Raw genomic sequence first — 6,670 nt, forward strand, 5'->3', positions numbered from 1 at the left:
ACTGTTGTAAGAGAAAGTATTCTGTGCGGATACCGAACCGTTCGGAGGCAAATCAAATACGCTACATCATCTAATACACGGTGGGTATACAGTCGCGGTACATAGCAAATGGGTGATGTGACGCACTCCGATTCACTTCCAAACAACATTTGGTGTCCGTACAAAATAATTTTTTCTCTCGTAGAGAATTTTCTTCGAACTTTTGAAGAAGTGTTCTTTTTTAACTTTCAAAAATAAAGATTGAAAGTCATAAAATTTACTTGAAAATTGTATCAAAAAAAGATTTAAAGACATTTATTATTAAGTTTTGGTTGGAAAAGTTTTTTGCCATTATTTTTTTTTTCCGTAGTTTGTAAGAAATTTTTATATTAAAAACCTGTTATAGAAACAATAAAAAAAATTAGGGGAGTCAAAAATTGACACAACATGAAATCCAACTCGGGAAAATTCGAGTTTGGGTCAACCCATTTGTGAAACGGATCGGGTCCGAGATCGGATTTCTGACCCGTTTAAAAAAATGGGTTGGGTTCGGATTGACCCGCTAACCCACGGGTCGACTTGAATTGACCTGGAAGTAACGCTCAGGGTCACATCATCTATCAATCAGTCGCGGGTCGTGGGTCGCGTCGCAGTTGCGTCTCGTCACTCAGGTCGTGTCATGCTCATCACAGTCTTGCTCGAGCTGTCGCTGTTATTGTTGTTGTCGTTGGCCTTATGTTGTCGCCTGGACGCTTGCTAGTTCTCGGACCGAAGAAGACCAGTGATGGAAGCGAGATGTCGTTGTCGCTGCCATCATGCCCGCAAGATGCTGCTGCCGCGGAATGTCACAATCCCTCCCATGCGGGTTGGTCGGGTCAACCCGGTAACCAGCACGGGTCGAGTCCGGGTTGACAATCCTGATCCGTTTGCAAAACCAGGTTGGGTTAGTGTCGACCCGTTCCGTTGACTCGAATTGACACCCCTAAAAAAATGATCCAAACAGAGTCTTAGCTTCCTTAAGTAAGCTTTACCTTTTTTATTTAATTTTTATTATGTAATCTCCCTAAAGCTCTCTTTCTCTCTATCCTGCGCTTCTAAATAAAAAGGCATAGCGTTCTGGTTTTGGTTAAATCTGGATCATTGAACGAAAGATCGGACGGTTAAGAATACACATGTTGTTTTAAAATGCATGCCAACTGGACCAATCAGATTCAGCCACTTGTACAAATGGCTGACTAGATTTTTTTTTTCTACAAGTTAAATTTTTTAGGGCTTTCAAAAAATAAAAAATAAATACAAAATGCATCCCTTTTTTTAATTCTCAAAATAAAAAACCATTTTCTTGGCAATAAAAGAAAATTATAAAATTATTTTAAAGGAAATACAAGATATTTTCTAAGTTTTAAAAGCTCTTTCAATGGAATTAAAAAAAATTATTTCACCAAAAATAAATGGAATAAAACTCCTATACAATTATATATGAAGAATTAATTTTTTTATATTTAAAAACGTAAAACCATATTTTGGAAAATGTAATGTATTTTCTATAATTTCAAATTGCTTAAAATGAATTAAATATTTATTTCTCTCATTTAAATTTTCTAAAATTATGGAAATTCCCTCCGGCGTTTAATTTGCACACTATCAAATGAGCTCGTTCACGAAGAAGTGATCTATGATTCATCTTGTATTTCTTCATGAATATTTTAAACAATCAATCAAGCAAATATGGACAAATGTGAAATGTTTCGCTTTGTTCATGAACTTACTCATTTGATAGCTCAAGAATACGCGTTAGATATGTTCATAAACGTACTTGTTTGATATTTTTAAAAAAATTAACTAAATATGTTCACGAACATGATTGATGTAATTATTTGTTATGAGGCTCGATAATGCTCATTTGTTAAGTTAATGAATATCTAGAAGTAGAGCTCGTTTATAGTTTGTTAAGACTTGTTTGTTTAAAGCTCGATAAGCACTAAACGAACTGAACATGAACCAAACATGAAAACTCATTAATTTAAACGAACCAAACATGAACACAAATAATAAAGCTCGAATAAAACACGAACCAAATTTGAACAAGCTGATAATAAATGAACATAAATATGAATACTCACATACTCGACTCCACTCGATTTGTTTGCAGCCCTAGCTAAGAAACAAACGGTTGCAATGATAATAGCATTCTGGTGAGCTTCTTAGCTTGGGTCACTCTTCTAAATTAATTATAAATGACCCATCGTCAGGATATTATGAATAATTATGTACTGTTTTTTTTTTCCTTTTTAAATTAATTTCAGAAAATTAAATTAATTATAAATTGATTTAATTATGAACAAATTAAACTATTAATTGAAATAAGCCATTTTCAGGAGATTATGAATTAATAAATTTACCTTTTTTACTTTTTAATTAATTTACGTGAACTAAACTATAAATTAAATTGATTATAAATGGCCCATTGTCAGGATATTATGAATAATTATGCGCCGTTTTTTTCCTTAAATTAATTATAAATTGAATTAATTTTGTGTATATATATAGCCGATATTAATCTTATAGGGCCCACTAATATTTGTTTATATAGCCATAACACATAAATAGGCGGCGATATGGCAAATACAAATTTAATTCCCCCAATATTTCCGGCAATAAAACAAATAGATTTATGGGCTGTGTATTCCGAATACTTTGAGATTGTTTGATTGTGTGCAAATTAAACGCAGGAGAATTGTTTCGCTTGCTTGATTAGGTAGATCTAGAGTAAAGTAAAAATGATTTTGCTTTTGCTGCTACTCTTTCGTTCTCATCACAGCATCATTATTCTCCCTTCGGACTTTGTTGGTCGTTTTCTGCAGAATTGCTTCTGAATTCCTACTTATTTGTAATCCTCTTTAGTTCTTCGATTTTTTTAGTATCTCATATACCTATACTGTAATCCCTGCCATGTTGTCGTTTGGGGTGAGAATTATGGAGATGACCCACTGCCTGTAGATGATGTAGTTCTTTTGTTTAATTCCTTTTTGAGAAATTAGGTACGAGATACTAAAAAAAAACAGAAGAACTAAAGAGGATAACAAATAAGTAGGAATTCAGAAGCAATTCTGCAGAAAACGACCAACAAAGCAGGAAAGGAGAATAAACGCCTCAAACTCAGTTTCCAGTAGCACAGAACAAAAGACACCAAAATATACACATCGGCGCCGCATGAACAGATGCAGAACATGCATAATCCACGGGAAAGATAAATTTCTCTTGCATTAAATAAGAACAAAAATAGCAGAGACACGAGAACAGATATCCAATACGATAATCAAACAATTAGTAAAGGCATACATGCAGTCGCACTTTGAATTGTCGGAAGTTGGTTTGAGATCCCTAAAGCCGTGAAGCTGATAAGGCTAGGGTTCTTATGAGGCATCCGTTGTGGTTGTAACGACAATGAATGAGAAGCCAGCAAAAGCAAAAGCAAATGGCACTCGACTCATTGGAAGCATTGCCCCACGCGAACCAACGAGAGGTTTTGTAACCCGCTCAATTTGAGCGGGTTTTGAAGTCACGTGAACGGCTCGTCGCAATACACCACTGATACTTCGGAGGAATTACTTAAGTTCCACTCAAAACCAACCAAACGACATAATTTACGAAATGCACGTAAGTTAATTACTTTACCCTCCTAATTTTGCATACCAAACAACCCCTTAGTAGAAGTAGTTGGTTAATTAATCATTGCTGATGATGATACACTGGCCGTCCGATCTTCATCCATTGCGCAAGCTTTTAAACCCTATAAAACCCCCTCCACCTCTCTAAAAAATAAAATACAAAACAAAATATAGAGATAGAGAGAGACATAGAGCTCTGCGTGGAAGACATGGAAGAAGCTAGTGAGCACTCAATACTCATCGAGGAAGTGGTGGAGCAAGCAGACACTGTTATGGAGTAGCCGGACACCGTGGTGGAGCAGGTGACACGATGATCATGCACAATGTGACAACTTTTCCAGCTGCTCATCCTCCGTCGTCACATTGTGCTCCATCATGCTGGTCACGGTGACCACCTGCTCCTCCTTGGTGGCCGCCTGCTCCACCACTTCCCCATTGAGTATTGAGTGCTCACTAGCTTCTGCCATGTCTTCCACGCAGAGCTCTGTCTCTCTCTATCTCTATATTTTGTTTTATTTTTTTTTTTTCGGAGAAGTGGAGGGGGGTTTCTAGGAAATAGCAGCTGGCGCAAAGGATGAAGATCAGATGGCCAGTGTATCATCATCAGCAATGATTAATTAATCAGCTACTTCTACTAAATCTGGCTTTCGTTAGTGGATTAACTTAAAAAAAAAAAAACATATATTGATATTTAAAAGTTACATGACAGACCTGATTATGTGTACAAAATTATTACTACATACTTCCTAAAGTGTAAAGTACGAGAAAAATACATTAAGTAGCGCAAAGGAGAATGACTTCTACAAAAACTGACTTCATCCATTACTGACAAAAAAAAAATGTCAAGCTCGAGTTAAGGTCAAAAGTCGAGCTCGAGCTCGACATGAAAGCTACCCGAGCAGCATTTCAAGCTCAATCTATTCGTCGTGCCAGCCTCCGTCGCTAGTGTCAGCGTCCGTTGCTAGTGTCTGTGTCGTCGCCAGCTTCTCGCGTCGCCAACTTGCATCGTCATCAGTTTCCATCTGTCTCCAGCGTCGGTTGTCGCCCACATCAGTCGCCAACGTCCGTCATTTTCCCACGTGCGATTTCAATCTCCCGCGCAAGATTTCATTTCCTCGCTGGCGATTTCATTTCCTAGCATGCGATTTCATCCGCGAGCTGTTCGACAAGCTCGCGAGTCGAGCAGTGGATTGTTTGAGCTCAACTTATCAAGCTTGTTACCAAGTCATGCTCGAGTCAGCTCATGAGCCAGCTTGACTCGGTTTCACCCCTAACCGCTTTAGAAAAAATTTTAAATATATATATTTAATAAAATGTAAATTATAACTTTAACTTAATAATAAAATTATATTCTCAGTTGATGATTTTGTATTTTTAAATTAATATTGAATATATTAATTTAAATTAAAATGGTGGCGTCCATCTAGTTTTAAAAAAGAAAAAACTAAATTTCAACTTTTCTTACATAACTCGTTAAAAATTTAAAATAAATTCAATATTATCAGCTTCATGTTTTCCTCCTGTGTTAACAAAAAAAAAAGCATATATGTATATACTTCTGTATGTGGCTTGACTAGTTTCTAATTGCTTTCAACATCTAGCAACTCAAGAGCACCAGCACCATATAAACTTGTAGCATCTCAATAGCACAAATAGTCCATTGTTTAGCACACAAAGGCTCCGAGCGAGAAATTATTCTATGCAGAGATCAGATGTAGAATGTCGTCTGAATACCAATCAGAATGTGCCACGTCTGTAGTACCAAGCCGCAGTACCGAGCCATGATATCAAACACTGGGGTGATGTGGCACATTTTGGTTGGTCTCCAGACTACGTTCGGCATCCACAATGAATAATTAATCCCGTTTGTGACATTTTTTTGCCACTGTTTTTTCACTGCTCTTAAAAAAATTGCACTATAAAACTGCTTTAGAAAGCATTAAGAAAGTTGTCTCAAACTAAGCTAAAACCGTAAAATTATATTATTATGTGAAAACACTCTAAGCTTTTTGTGTTTACAAATTTTGGAAGTAAATTGTATCATTTTATCGTCCATAGGGACATTTTTAGCATAGCAAGAATGATGGATGAATTGATCAAAACATAAACATTCACAATTATGCTTGATTGTTGATCCTCTTAGCTTCAATTGGTACATTGATGGCAATATTGACTACTGAGAATTTTAGCCTCTTCTCACAAGGCTAAATGAAAATTGCATTATTTTATAAAAGTGGTTGTAAAGCTACAATGTAGAAAAAATAACTTTTTCAAAAGCTGCTGTAAAAGCGGCACTCTAGCACAAAAATTGGTTTGTGTTATTTTATACTATGTAGCGACCTATGCGTGTAATGTTTTATACTATCATGAATGATTTAAAGATTGGTGAGAAATATGGGCACAAGATTGGATTAAGATCCTATTCCTACCCATGCATATTGACACAATTAGTCTTAGCAACTAAAATCCCTCATAAATGTTTATCACACAATTGGATTATAATACTATCAAACCTACACTTTTTCTTTTCTTTTTTGTAGCGACCTATGTATGTGATGTTTTATACTATCATGAATGATTTAAAGATTGGTGAGAAATATGGGCACAAGATTGGATTAAGATCCTATTCCTACCCATGCATATTGACACAATTAGTCTTAGCAACTGAAATCCCTCATAAATGTTTATCACACAATTGGATTATAATACTATCAAACCTACACTTTTTCTTTTCTTTTTTCCCGTCTCTCTCTCTCGCTTGCTCGCTCTCTCTCAGCATGAGATTATTTGAGTCGCATTTTGGTGTAATGGTTGGAATTTTATTAAGAAATTGTACATCTAAGTGTGCTCAGTGCTCATCCTGGAGCTATTCTGGGATGAGTGACCTATTGAGAAGTTACACTAATATGACAAAATCGTGAGACTCTTAAGCTAGAGTAGACAATATCTTGATAGTTAAAAGTTTGAGCTGCTCCAAATGGTATTAGAGGAATGCATCATCAGGAAGATGGAAACTAAAT

This window comes from Dendrobium catenatum, unplaced genomic scaffold (assembly GCF_001605985.2).
Source record: "Dendrobium catenatum unplaced genomic scaffold, ASM160598v2 fragScaff_scaffold_706, whole genome shotgun sequence".
Lineage (NCBI taxonomy): Eukaryota > Viridiplantae > Streptophyta > Magnoliopsida > Asparagales > Orchidaceae > Dendrobium > Dendrobium catenatum.